This window comes from Cucurbita pepo, chromosome 13, assembly GCF_057944985.1.
Source record: "Cucurbita pepo subsp. pepo isolate OVF chromosome 13, ASM5794498v1, whole genome shotgun sequence".
Classification (NCBI taxonomy): Eukaryota; Viridiplantae; Streptophyta; class Magnoliopsida; order Cucurbitales; family Cucurbitaceae; genus Cucurbita; species Cucurbita pepo.
The window spans coordinates 10,306,536-10,322,369 of NC_141810.1; the positions used below are offsets into that span (position 1 = coordinate 10,306,536).

The 15,834-nt window shown below is 37.1% G+C and overlaps 1 pseudogene; it reads right to left on the reverse strand.

Annotated features, from left to right (window-relative positions):
• Positions 1-6,431: 6,431 nt before the first annotated feature.
• LOC111783861 (putative polygalacturonase) lies at positions 6,432-14,093 on the reverse strand (annotated as a pseudogene).
• Between the last annotated feature and the right edge of the window lie 1,741 nt (positions 14,094-15,834).

Sequence of the window (15,834 nt, forward strand, 5' to 3'; positions counted from 1 at the left end):
TAATTTCTAATTCAGATCATTTCAACAGATAATTTCTAAATTTCTAACTTAAATCTAAATAATTGCTGATATTCTCCATAGAAAGGAAAAGGTAAACATGACTACTAACCTTTTCAAATGACATCTCTCTACCTTTATTTGTCTGCGATCTCATTATCTGTCTTCTACTAGATCTCTTCATTATTGTCTAACCATCTCCATCGTTATTGTCTAACTACCTCTCCATTGTATACATTTTTTTTTTCCTCCAGAAAATATTTTCTTCCAGTTTCTGTTTTGTTTACTGAATAAGGGAGGTATTTTAGAGGAGGGGCCGAGAGATTAAAGGAAGGGTGGTCAGTTTTTTTTTTTTTTTTTTGTTATTTATATTTTAATATATATATTAAACCATTTCTTTATTAAACCGAACTGGGGTTACAATTCTAAAGTAGGACCATAACATCATGCCATACACTCGTTTCTCCCATCTCATAATATATCCATATGGTATCTGGTCCACCCAAGGACTAGTTTTAAAACAAAGGTCTCGTTGAAGCACAAAATCATTTTCGCACATGATATATGGTCTAGGGATATTATGGTTCTATAATTGTGACCGGATGCATACATATTATGGAATAGGTGATGACTAAAGTCGGATCGTAATATCATGTCATAATCTGGGAGGGAGGGATCCTCAAGTATGCTATCTCATAGTGTATTCATGTTGTCCCTAATCCATTCAAAGTTGGTTTATGAAGCAGAAATCTTGATAAGAGTCTCTACTTTATTTTCACACATGATACCATATACTCGAAACAGATTGAGTTCTAAGTAAGGTTTAATCGGAGTGAGACTAATCTGAATCTACCTCTTTGGCATAAGAATGTGCCTCATCTATGATGGCCGGTGCTTATAGGGTACATGGTATCGAATCTGACAACCTCAACTCTATCATGTCAATGTGTTTTAATTGAGTCTAGTAAGGGCCTATAACTAAATATTAATTTAAGCACTTCAAATTAAGTTTTATGAACTGGCAAGATAAAAGTTCATTAATTAAAATATTTAATTAATTAATTTTCATTCATTAACCATAGGATACCCTATTATAAATCTAGAGTTACACTTTTATGTACTATATGACAAGTTGTGTCCATTAATATCATCATTACAAACTAGTGAATTCTTCCTGAGTTGTTCATAATTACAACTAGGTCAAAAGTTTATTTTATCCATGCAATTACAAAATAAGGTCCTCTTGAGACATTAAGAAGTTCCGAAATCAACACTTAAGGGAACTATTCATCAACTTACTTTATATGGGATCCATTTTGTGATTATGTTTCCAGCTCCCTATTTCGCTAGGACCCCAAAATTGTAGGCACATTGTATTGGATACAAAACGCCATTATCACCCCATGCAAAATCAAAAGACAACCATTCACAGGCATAAATTCACAACTCAGTGAGGATTAAGATCGAGTTGCGTTGGATCATCAAGCGAAATATTAATTTTTTCAATTAATTGATTTAAAAAGAGAAATTAAATATATGTGGTGAGTCTTATACAAACTCATTGTATAGGATACCCCATGTCCCACGTGAATAATTTGGATCAAATCATTTTTAATAATTACAATGTGGGGGTATCATTAGTATTATGAGGATAAGACACTCAACATTATCTATTTACTATAAGTGAAGTACATATTGTGATACTCCAATAAGTGAAGTACATATTGTTCAAGATTATACTAATAATCTTGAATTTTTCATACAATAGATAATATTAAGTTATAAATCAAATAACAAAAATTATTATTAAAAATTAAACTCTTTGTGTCCATTAATATAATCATCAAGGCTAGTCAATTCGTTGTGAGTTGTTCATAATTATAACTGGGTTAAAGTTTATTTTACCCATGTAATTACATTTTTTGCCTGAAGTACCATCGATTCTCTTATAAATAATTTATTTATTATCTAATTAGAAACTACGCCCCTCTCGAAACATTGAGAAATGGGATCCCATTTTTCAAGTTCTGAAATCAACACTCAAGGGAACTATTCAACTACTTACCTTATATTGGAAAAAAGTGAACTCCATTTCGTGAAATTATGCTTTCGACTCCATATTTGGCTAGATCCCCAAAATGGAAAGGCATAGGTCCCCAAAGTCGTAAGGCATATTGAATTGGCTACAAAAGTAATTGTAACGGAACCAAAAAAAAAAAAATGAGGGTCGTCGGCAGAGCCGAAAACTCCAGCGAACGCTAGAGTTTTCGCTCGCACACGACCCACAAAGGGCAGCCGAGGGCTGGGATGCCACAAATCGCGTCCCTGACCTTCAGCCACCCTGATAGAACCTGCAAAGAAACGAAAACGGTGAGGAAAAAGGAGAGAGAACATAAAACTGACGGAACTCCGGCGAAGCCGAACCGTACGAATCGACGTCGAAAACCCCCATTTTACACCACAAAAGTAATTCCAGAACCCTTTACACACATCAGGAGTAGGTTTCAGATGAATCCCGTACGCTGAACACCGTCGACAAGGAAGACGGAACGGCGGACTTCCGAGCTTCTCCAGATCCGAGAGTGCGAGGCCCTTACCAACAAAATCTGTACCAAAAATGGAGTTAGGGTGAAGGATAATCTCGGGAACGGGGAAAAAAGAGGGAAAAAGGACGTCGGGACGACGTTGTCGAGGAGAGAGAGAGATCGCTGGAAAATCGCGCAGGCAGTCGGGCGAAGAGGACGAAGTCCAACCCGAGATCCGGATCCGGAAAACTCAAACCGAACCCCGTCCCTTTGGTCGACCCAGAACCCACGTTACCCGCAGCCCAAACACCTGGCCTTCACCCGCGAGCCGGCCCATCACCGCGCGGCCCGTCACCCGCGTTCGGCCCGAGACCCGCGAGCGACCCGTTAACCCACGCCTCGACCCGAGACGCCTGCACACGCGTCGCTCTCTGATTGTGCCATGTGGCATGTCTGCAGCGCGGCTCCTCTCGGCTCAGGCGGCTTCATCGGCTTGGCGGCGGCTCCTCGGCTCGGGAAACCTGTTTCCAGCCCGTTTGACACCGTTTCGATCCTCTCAGACCTAGTTCCGGTCCTGTTTAAGGTAAAAGGAAACATTTTAAGGTCGTATTTCACAAATTCCAGTTGGGAATTTATTATTATTTGTGAAATACTAACGGAAGTGGCTCATGAACCAATAGGAACCAGCCACCAACGGAAGCGTAGAACGTCCACGAGGAGCTAGGAGCTTACATTATATTCTAGGGAGTACTTCGGCTAAGGCCTACCAAGTAAGTGGCTCACCCGTTGTAGGTTACGTGTTAATTGCTGTATGTTGGCACGTGCCCGTGGTTATGCACGTGTTATTAAATTGTATGCTAGCTTAATGTGCTTGAGTACGAAATCATGTGAACGTGAATGTATGTTATTTATGCTGCTTAGTTGATGTGATATGAATGCATGTGACGATGTGTGGCCCTTGTACGATTATGGCTTGTTGTATGAGTATTGGAATGTAACTGAATGAATTGTATGACATGAAATACGGTAAATTGCATGATACATAACCCCGCTAGGAATATGTATGATATGTAACGAAATGAGAATGAGAATGACATATAAGCATGAAAACGTGACACGGGGTTATGTTCATTAAATGATGACTGTAAGACTAGTGGGACCTCATGCATTTTGTGTGATCATGCATTTGGGGGGATACCCCTATCCCATCACGAGGGTACGGACGCGTACATCAAAATGGCAGGACAACGATCGTTATGCTCTGCATAGCACTGCAGTGACGGTTTTAGTTTTAACGGGTCCCGGTAGGCCCCTAGAGCATGCCCACTGGCTAGGGACAGTGGCCCAGTGGTCTGCGAACTAGCTGGTGAGCCCATACTCGCACGTATGGGCTGCGTGTAGAGTATATGGTACACGTCCACGATTACCTGTTAGGATTACACCGTAGGGAAAATGAAATGAAACGAAACGAAACGATAGGTCCCATCATTTCATTGCATGTGTTTGTCGCATAACCTCGATAGGGGGTCACTTACTGAGTATTCTAGAAATACTCAAGCCTCGTGCTACTTTACTTTTGCAGATAAGGGCAAGGCACCCATGTGACAACGACGACGGCATCGTACACCCCAGGATCGTGGCACATGCATAGGGTAGTTGGTTGTTTTTTCCCATTTCGTAGTCTAGGCTGAATTTGATTGCATCACTAGTATAGGTAGTATAGGATGAAATGTATTTGCATAATAAACCTTAGGGTAGAATAAAATATTCATTTTTAGTTTTTTTGTTACTTTTGCTTTCTTTCAATAATGTGTTCTCTTTTTCCCTTGTAATCATTTTTGTCTCTGAGGTAATAAAAGGCGAGTGCGAGTCGCATTTATGAATAGGGCCCATTAAATGTATATTCCGCATTTCAAAGTATAGTAACGACTTTAGATTAAATAGGTAAAATATTAGGGTCGTTACAGTAATTATCACCCATGCAAATCAAAAGACAACCCTTTGGAGTCGAAATTCATAACTCAATGAGGAACAGGATTGAGTCACGCATGATCCTCATGTGAAATATTAATTTGCTCAATTAATTGATTTAATGTAGGGTGTTTTTACTTTTAATGTTTATTTTTTTATTTTATATTTCATTATGTTATTTTAAAGATGTTTTCGAGCATGTAAGTCCATGAAAATGTTTTATGATGAAGTTTTAAATGTTTATTTCCGCACAAGAAAGTATGTTATGATGAAGGTAACGACTTTAGGTTAGTAGAAATATAGGGTCGTTACACTCACTCATATACCACATGAGAACTTTTTAGTAGAGCACCTAATTTCCCATGAGAGCCACATTTTGCAAGGTCATGAATTCCAAAGAAATGTCGAAGTCCGGTTCATTGTTTAAAAATGATTGATGCGTTACTCAACACACTACTTATCAAAACTACACTACAACATAAAATTATTAGCACTTTGGCACATCTCTAGAGCTGGTTCATTTCTTGAATGGTGTTGGTAGTGTGTAGGTCTCGATATTCAAGGACTGAGAGCTCATCAAGCCAAGAAGGAAAACCAAATCAGGCTTGATCACATCACATCTTCCATTCAAACTCCTTGTAAACTTGTTGGAATTTCACCGTTTTATGGGCTTTCAAGTACTAACTTAAAATCGTTATCATGTACATAATATAACCATTTTATGCGGAAATAATCATTTGAGACGTATTCATAAAACATTGCCATGGATTTAATGTTTATTAAAAAGTCTTTAAAACAAAACAACATAAAATTAAAATAGACATCCGTAAAAATAAAACATAAATACCCTATACTAACCTATAGTCTATAAAATTAAATACAACTATTCTATACATGTGTCATGGTTTATGAAATGGTCATGTTGCCGTCAATTGTGCAATGATGCTTTGCAAATGTAGAAAATAAAAGTAGCAAGTAGCATGTGGCTTGAAATTAAATAGACATCCGTAAAAATAAGACATAAATACCCTAAAAATAAAATAGACATCCGTAAAAATAAAACATAAATACTCTATACTAACCTATAGTCTATGAAATTAAATACAACTATTCTATACATGTGTCATGGTTTATGAAATGGCCATGTCGCCGTCAACTGTGCAATGATGCTTTGCAAATGTAGAAAATAAAAGTAGCAAGTAGCATGTGGCTTGAGTATTTTAACAAATACTCCGTACATGCAATCATGAATGAGACCTATCATTTAAAAGTTGTATTCTCTTAGGTGACTATCCTAAGCGGGTCATTAGGTGTTTATTTACTATTCTACCCATGGGAGCAAATATGGACCCACACTTCCTAAAAACAACTAAAATAAAATCTTCTAATTCATTCTAAAATATTTTCTTCCTTTTTTTCTCTTTAAACATCACTTAATTTCCTAGTCCTTTTTACGTTCCTTTCTCTTCATTCTTATCTTTTATTCTCTAAATTCTTTCAAACTTAGGTGTTCTTTTATTCTCTAAATTCTTTCAAACTTAGGTGTTACTTTACGGTAATTGATATGCACTCTCTTCTTTAAGATAGAAGATTCAATTCCTACCCCATATAATTGTTGTACTAAAAACATAAAAAAGATTATACAGAATTTGATACAATGTTGTACTAATACCATAAAAACTTCATGGTAGATTCATACATATTTGGATTTAAGAGGTTTCATTTTATTTTTTCAAATTTAGAGTATTATCTTGATGATTTTGAGTTTGAGTGTTACTAAATATTACAAATCTAGTTGAAATAACTTATTTTCAAAATTATTATTATTATTATTATTTTGTTTTAGAAATTTTAAAGGAAAAGACATTTGATCTATATCTTCATTAAATTTTTCATTACCATTTATTCTATAGAATTTTTTAAAAAACAAAGTCTCTACTAGAAGGCAGGAATTTCAACAGAGCACGACTTCAACTGAACATTCTCAATTGGCAGCTTATCTTGAGGAAAGTCACATCCACCACTTTTCGCTGCCTTAGCCAGTGGAGCACATGGCGGCGGATCCACATCACTACTAAATCCCTCAACTTCTGTACAGTTCCACTGCAACTTTTTAGGCTTCTTCGACAATCCAATCTTCACATTCGAAATACAAATATCCGTGAATGGATCTCCCGATATCCCTGCCAAATTCGCCCATATTAACATTCTCAGCCACCACGTCTCTGTAATTAATGTTCTTAATCACCGGCAATGCTGAGGGATCAAACTTGTCATCTGCATGCGACTTGTAGTCTCCAGTCATCCAGAAGACGTATTTCATCGTGGATAGAAACATTCTTCGGACGAAAATGTCCTTGATGAAACCACCTCGTCCGCGAGCGGTTTTGATTCTGACAGCAGACTGTGTATTGATTGCAGTGACGTTTTCGATCCTGACGTTGCGAATTCCGCCAGACATTTCGCTGCCAAGGGCGATACTTGCAGAATCTGGTGATATGCAAGTGAGGTAGCGAATGACAAGGTCCTCGGTCGGCATTCCGAACTTGATACCATATTGGTCCCATGCGCTCTTGATGGCAATGCAATCGTCACCGGAGACAATGTAGCAGTCTTCGATTCGAGTGTTGGAACAATAATCTGATAAATCGAATAGAGAATTAGGGAGAGGGATTGACAAAGAAATGAACCCTAAGGTTTTAAAGGTGAAGAAGAAGGGAACCTAGATTGATTCCGTCGGTGTTGGGTACGGTAACGGGAGCCAAGATAGTAAGCCCTTGGATAATCACATTTCTACATTTTCACCCAACCAAACCCAACTAGATTAAAAATAAATCATAATAATATTATATATATATATATATATATATATATATATATATATATATATAATTTTAGTTGGAATGATTTGAATGGTATATTATTACAAGTTTTAACTTTTTTTCTTTTCTTTTCTTCTTTTCTTTTTTTCTTTTTTTCTTTTTTTTTCTTCTTTCAAGCATAATCCTAAAATATAAGTATAATGGGATTGAAGTGAAATAGTGAAACCTGCTGTAAATCGGATGGACAAACCAAGAAGGTGAGTTGATCAAAGTGAGATCCGAGATCTGGATTTGATCAGAGTACATGATCTCGATCACATATGGTCGTGTTACCTTGAGCTCCCATTTCTTAAATTTTTCCCACCACGAAGATCCCTGCCCGTCGATTGTACCGTTGTTACCTACACCATGTGACCAACCCAACTTTATTTTCTATAAATGTTTTTGTTATCTTTTCATTTACTTTAATTTTTTTTTATTTAATTCTAATAGCACAGAAGCCTATAATGATTATAATTTTGCAAACCATTTAAAAAAAAAAAAATAGAATGTGAAAAAGTAATAGAAAAATAATCACCTGTGATAACCACATCGGTGAGATTAGTTCCAAAGATGAGGCTGCTGTACCGTCCACCGGGAGCATCTCTTCCTCTTCCATAAGATGGGAGAACTTCCACAAGTGGCCATTCTGATTCATTCTGCACTTAAGAGGAACAAATTTGACTCATTTATTTTGGATTGAAGTACTTATAGATTAAAGTACTCAAATCACCACTCCCATCTGCCGCGAGTGTGCTGAGATGTTCAATCGCTTTTCGAAACGCGTGAGTATTTGAAGTTACTCCGTCACCGACGCCGCCAAATTCCGTCAGCAATGCCGAGTGTTTTCGGCAATTGATGGCCTGAAATTTCAGAGAGTTCGATCTTAGACGTGGATTCATAGCATCCACTGTGGCTAAGCTCACCAATGCCAGTACAATCACAGCTGAGATTCTCACCGCGGTAACCTGCTGAACAAAATCACAGATGATTCAATCTCTTTTTGTTTCTCGATAAAATAATGTTGAAAACGACAGTTAGGTTTATTAGTTCATCTTTGTGTTGGTTACATGAAAGAAACAAAGTTTTTCAATCAACCAATCCCGATTTTGAACAAAAACTCATAATCATTTTAAGAAATCGGAAAAAAAAACCAATGAAAAGTAGAATAACAATTCAAGCCCACACCATCAATAGAATGAAACAAAGAAAAAAAAAGTGAAATTCAAAGAGAAAGAAGAAGAAAAATTACATTGATTTTTGTGGGTTTTGGTGGAAGTTCCATGATTAATTTTCTTGGTCAGTTTATGATTTTTAGATTAAGGGGAAAAATGATTTGATAGGATAATTTAGGAATAAAAAATAAGAAAGGGATTTATTACTATTACTATTATTACTTTTTTTTAAGGGTGAAAATTTGGGTGGTAAATGAAATGGTTGGATTGATTAAAAATATTAGCTCAACAAACTGTTTAGGAAAATATAACGTGTAAAGAAACATAATAAGTGATCGTTTTAAATTGGGCATCTTGTTTTTGTTGTTTGTTTGTTTTTTTTTATTATTATTATTTTATATGTATTAGAGTGTTAAAATAGTTACTCCAATAACAGGATCAAACCAAGTAAACTAAATCAGTATTTAAAAACAAATTAACAAAGGTTTTCTATATTAGTAATTTTTTTTATTAAATTTTTTTTAGTAAATTATTCGAACAACTCCAATCTACCGAATATTTTATGGTTAGATTAGGCGAATTCATTATTTGATACGGATTTATTGGATTGAAAAAGTTTACTATCCAAAAAATTAAATAAATACTATTGAAATTATGCTATACCTATGAAATTATGCTATGAAATTACCTAAGGCTCATTACCTATGAAATTATGCTATACATCACATCTACTAAGTTCACATCATATTGCAAACAAAATCACTCAGCATGCAACACATCACATCATGCTCTTAAATAAATACGTGAAATATCATAACAATTTCAGTAACATTAACATAAAAATGCATGCGAGTTTGAAAACGTTTCTCTTTTCTTATCTTGTGCAAGGCGTACCTGACGGTGACGGGGCATCGACGTTGGGACCATGGAACGTGCCAAGCCTACATTGTAGGCTAGTCTACAGAATCTAAAACCTAGAGCTCTGATACCAACTGTAACGACCCTAAATTTCCACATACTCAGAGTCGCTACTAACGTCTCATGCTCATCTATAATGCGGAAATACAACTCTTACATGAACATAGTTGATAACGTAAACTTCAAAAAACGTTTAAAACAACTTCTTCTCTGGAAAACACAGCCATGGTCTTACGTGTTTAAATGTGAAATACTGAAATTTAGAGAAAACAAAAACAAATACAAAATAATTTAAAACAATGAAATGCAAAACAACCTATTCTAACTTAAGACTAGAAATTTAAATATGAATCTACTCTATGCACGTGCCACAGTCTCTGCTCGCGATGCTGCCGTCCTCCGTACAAGTGCGCCTTGCCTTTACCTGAAAAATGATGTGGCACACGGCCTGAGTATTTCAAAGAATACTCAGTAAGTGGCCCCGCTATAGGGGCCATGCAAATGCAAACACATGCAATCATGATTTAGGGACCTATCTCTAATCATCTTAGGGGTGGCTTCCAGTCTCGGACAAATTGGATGTGTAGTACTTCCCTACACACGACTCACACGTGCGAGTGTGAGTCCCCAGCGTGCTCGCACACCCCTTGGACCCTTTGGTCAAGCTAATCTGTAGCGACGTCCGGAGGTCAGCGGAACCCCATAGTGTCATGCGCCTCATGAACACCCTCATCTGTGTGCTTTCGCACCTGTGCGCATTCGCGCTCATCATAAGGTGCGCGTCCGCACTCATCATCTCTAGGGGAAGTAGCCCTATGCTTATGAACATACAATATGCATGAGGTCCCTCTAAATCCTTCATAATGTCTCTTCTGACACAACCCTCTAGTCTCATCTCTTTGTTACTCTAGGTAACACATACTCGTGGATATTTATATTAATATCATTTTTACGCTCTTAGGGTTGTGTCCTATGTCGATCTAACGACATGATGCAATATGGCACTCATCATCATATAGCATGCTCAATATGGAAAACATCATCATATTAAGGTAAACGTCACGCAATCATCATACTCATCATATTGCCACAAAGTGCATCAAACATATCAAGTACGACATTCATCAATATATATATATATATACTGAGTACATCATCAGGTATCATAACCCACACATCATCATAACTCATGTACCGCATCGTACGACATAGTTCATACAACATCGTAACTCATACAATTTTTAGCCTATCATATAGTAAGGCCACTTACTTGGTTGGTCTTGGCCGAAGTACTCCCTAAATAGCTAAACGTAAGCTCCCGTTCCGTGAGAGCTGCTTCCTACGTCGCCGGGGTTTGTTTCCTATCACACCGTTCACCACTTTCTGTTAGTATTTCACAATTAATTTACCTATAATTTAATAAATGTGAAATACGGCTCTAAAACGGCCTTGGATACCTTTATCGGGGCCGAAAATAGGTCCGGGAGGGTCGAAACAGTGGAAACCAGGCTGAAAACAGGTGAGCCGAGCCAAACATCCGCTGGAGCCGCCGGAGGAGCCGCCAGAGCGTCACTAGAGGGAGCTCGAGCCGTTTGCGCCGAGCCGAGCCGAGGGACACCCGCGCCGCTGTGTGACACGTGGCAGCAGCAGAGAAAGCCACGTCGGGCGGTAGTGTCGGGTCGAAGCGCGGGTCGCAGTCCGGTTTGGGTCGTGGTTCGGGTCGTGGGCTGTGGAAGGCTACTGGGCCAAGGCTAATCGTTGGGCCTCGGCTTACTGGGCTGGGCCGCAAGTGTTTGGTTTGCAGGCCGGCTCAATTAGACCGTGGGTCTAGTCTGGGTTGGTTTAACTGAACCGTAGCTTCTGGGCCGGTTTGAGGTTTGGGCCGCTGTAGTTGGGCTGGGCCGAAGGCAGAGGCCAAGGGAGGAACGGGCTGCCTCTCCCGGGTTCTGGGTTCGGGTTGACCCGGATCTGTGGATCTCGTCTTCCTTACCCGACTTCGGCCGATTTTCCGGCGAGCTTTCTCTCTCCTTCCCGCGGCGTTTCCGTTGTCGATTTCGGTCCTCTTCCCTCCCTTTTCCTCTTTGTTCGTCGTCCTTCTTTCCTTTTTGGGAGTTTTGCGGCCTAAAAGCTCCTAAAAGCCATAGATCTAAGAATCGATTAAGAAACCTAATTTTTCGACCTCGGTTACCGACGACGACGCTTAAGAAATAACACAAAACGCACCCTGAGTTATTGTGCTTTCGTTAGGGATCCCTCTTATGGTGGTAACAGGTCGTTTGGTGTCGGTTTAAGGGTGGTTTGAGGGCTCGTCGGAGAAACTGGACACTCGCCGACGTTTGTCCGAAATCTCTCTCTCTCTCGAAATTTTCTCTCTTTTCTCCCTTTGCAGGTGTTCTGAAGATGCTGGGTGTTGTGGGCTGAGGGTGGGCGTGTTGTGACCGTCGTTTCGCGTGGGTTCCGCGAAACTCAGCGGTCGCCGGAAAACTCGCGGGTTTTCCGGCGACTGAGTTTTTTTTTTTTTTTTTTTGTTTTCTCATTTTCCTTTATTTATTTATTTATTAATATATATATATATATATATTTTTTTTTTCTTTCTTTCTAGGGTCGTTACACGCTACATATATACGATATATTTAACCGCATTTTTGTTTTATTTACGAATTAAACAAAAGGAGAGAATCTAAGATATTTAAATCTTATTTAAATATCTTAATCAATTATGTGTCGGAATTGATTGGGATTGACATTTGAATTAATATTAAATATTAATTGAATAGTTTAATTAATCATTTAATTAATGTTACTTTAATTTGAAATTCATTATTCAAATTAATTGTTAAATTAAAATGAAGAAAGTCAAAATGTTGACTTCATTTAATGGATGAAAAATACATGTTAGTGGAATTTTGAGTGTCAAAATTTGGTTAACTCAAACATGAATGCTTGCCACAAAATCCCAAACATTTGAGTGAAATTTTAAGTGTCAAAATTTGGTGATCTCAAATTTGCATGAACATGCAAACATGACTCTTTAAATAGAGTGATCATGGTACATGGAAGGTCTTCTTTTTCTTGGTGAAAAACCTTGAGAAAAACCTCTCACAAACACTCTCTTCATATATACAAAATCCCTCCCAAGTTTAGTCACTCACCGAAATCCACAATCCCGTTCTAAGGCCGGAGGATAGTGGAGAAGACACTAGTGGTGGTTCGAAACCGGTTGTGAGGAAAAAGAAGTTTGAACTACAAAATGTTAGTATTCAAACTCATTAAGTTTTAATACTTATGAACATGCTAATTATTTATTATAATTGATGTTCTAAAAGTGCCTAAAATCCAAATTGCTTCCGCATGTGTTATATTAACACCATCATGAGCTAACTCCAACAGTAAGATCACTTACCTCGATGGCCTTGGCCGAAGTCACTCACAACAAGCTAATCTCAATGGTTAAATACGTCCTATAATAACCACATAAAAACTTAGGAACCTTTCATAACATACCCTAGCTAAATCTCATGCTATTTATTAAAATAAACTCTCGACCTATTTGTCTTTGACGGTTAGGAACCACACTGACCTCAGATGGTAAAACTAAGGAAAGAAACGGCTTCGGAAGGGCTAAAAACCTTGGACATAATATATTATAGTGATATCGAGCAGCCAAGCCGAGATGCGGGATTTGAAAGAGTCGAGTCGCTGTACACGTCAAGCCGACCCGAGAGCACGCATGCTGAGCCGAGACAAAGGCTTCAGCGCGCGTCCGTGTTGGGCCAAAACACATAGGGCCCGCATTCGTCTGTGGGATGGTTCATGAGCCGAAACTCAACCCGACTCTGCGTCTTCTTCGCCCGAACCCTCACGAAAACCCTATTCTGATGTAGACAGGACGGACGAACTAAGAAGGAGAGTTGATGAAAGTGAGATCTGAGATTTGAATTTGATCAGAGTACATGATCTCGATCATGTATGGTCGTGTTACGTTGAGCTCCCCTTTGTGAAACTTATCCCACCAATAAGACCCCTGCCCGTCGATCGTGCCGTTATTACCTATACCATGTCAACAATCCAATTTTATTCCTCTATGATTTTGCTAACCATTTTTTTTAAGAAAATAAATGTTAAAAAGGTAAAGAAAAAGAAATAATCACCTGTGATAACAACATCGGTAAGATTAGTTCCAAAGATGAGGCTGGTGTACCACCCACAAGGAGTATCTCTTCCCCCCCCTCCTCCCCCCCCCCCCCCCCCCAATAAGATGGGAGAACTTTCACAAGTGGCCATTCCGATTCATTAAGTTTGAGAAACAAATCTAACTAATTTAATTAAGGATTAAAGTTCAAATCATCACTCAAAGGTCCAACCTGTGATGCAAGAATTTTAGCTTCTTTATCAATAAAAAGTGTGAAATGACTGGTTAGATTAAAACTTCCTGTCAACCATTTTCCCAGCGACACGACCAATTGAGCACCGCCATCTGCCGCTAGTGTACTGAGATGTTCAATCGCTTGCCGGAACGCATGAGTATTTGAAGTTACTCCGTCGCCGATGCCACCAAACTCCGTCAGTAACGCCGAGTGTTTTCGGCAATTGATCGCTTGAAATTTCAGAGAGTTCGAACTCAAACGTGGATTCATGGCGTCCATGGTGGCTAAGCTCACCAATGTTAATACAATCATTGTCGAGATTCTCGGTGTGGTAACCTTTCGAAAAAACACAGAAGAGGATTCAATTTCGTTTTGTTTCTCGAAAAAATAATGGTGGAAAATTCAATTGAGTTTATGGGTTCATCTTTTGTTACATTGTCCAATTTTCTCAAGAAAAGTAAGAATCTTGGAAAAAAAAAAGTTCCTAAATAAACAGAACCAATCGGAGTTTTGAACAAAAAAAAAAAAAAAAACCATAATTATTTCCAATAACCCAAAAGAAAAAACAATGAAAAGTAAAGATAGAAAACAAAGAACAAAGGAGATTCGAAGAGAAAAAAGAAGAAAAATTAGGTTGGTTTCCTAGATTTTCGAGGAAGATCACAATGGATTTTCTTTTAGAGTTTATGGTTTTCAAATCAAGAGGAGAAAAGATTTTATAGGATAATTTAAGAATTAAAAATAGAAAAGGAATTTTTTTTTTAATTATTATTATTATTTAGAGGGTCAAAATTTAGTTGTAAAGGAAACGGTTGAATTTACATGAATAAATGTCAAATTAAGGACAATACAACTTTGTAAATAAAAGACAATACAATGTCTAAAGAAATATAAAAGTGAAAGGGTTTTAAATTTGGCATTTTGTTTTGGTTATTTGTTTGTTTTTATTAAAATTGTTTCAGAAGTATTAGGATGTTAAAATAGTTTCACTCTAGGAACCAGATCAAACCAAATCAATCAATTTTATATTTAAAAATAAATTATTAAACGTTTTTATAATAACATTTTTATTTTTATAATCAATTTAACTTAAATATTTTATGGTTCAATTAGGGTGAATTTGTTTTATTTTTCCAAAAAAAAAAAAAAAAAAAAAGAAAGTGTATCGGTTTAAAAGATGAAAAATAAAAGATCAAATCATATTATAACAAAATACTTATAAAAATCACTTAATATTTCATACGATAAGTCTATATAGAAATTACCTATAGCAAATATTTTTTTTAATTTAAAAATATGGAGGGAACATATGGTAAAAAATTTCATATTTAAAAACAAAAAGAAGATAAAAATTATAAAAATGTATAAGTATGCATTATATATATCTACAACTATACATCCATATACATATATACAAATATTCTTTAATTTATTTAGATCCGTCGGTAAGTCAATCAATATTGTTTAAGACTACACGTTCTTGAATTTTTCATACATTGAGTAATATCAAATTGTAAATAAAATAATCAAAATTATTATTAAAAATTAAATAACTAACTACGACTTCAGGACATAAATCTCAACCGTAAAACAATGCTAGACGTAAATGAAACAAGGATACATAAGTTATAACCTTACATATAAGCCCTATTCTCACTATAGCATGAAGCATGAAGTAAACAAGGTGATTGCTTGCTTTGAAGTAGTGAATTGGCTCCTATATGGCATATCAAACATGTTTGGGGTATATTTAAACTTAACATGGTCAAAGAATGAAATGGCTCCTATATGGCATATCAAACATGTTTGGGGTATATTTAAACTTAACATGGTCAAAGAATCATCTCAAGTTAGTCTCATGATCTATGTCTTCAAACATACTCGGTTCTATCATAACATTTATTGTGATGTCCCACATTGGTTGGGAAGGAGAATAAAACACCATTTATAAGGGTGTGGAAACCTCCCCCTAACAAACGCGTTTTAAAGCCTCGAGGGGAAGCTCGAAAGGGAAAGCCCA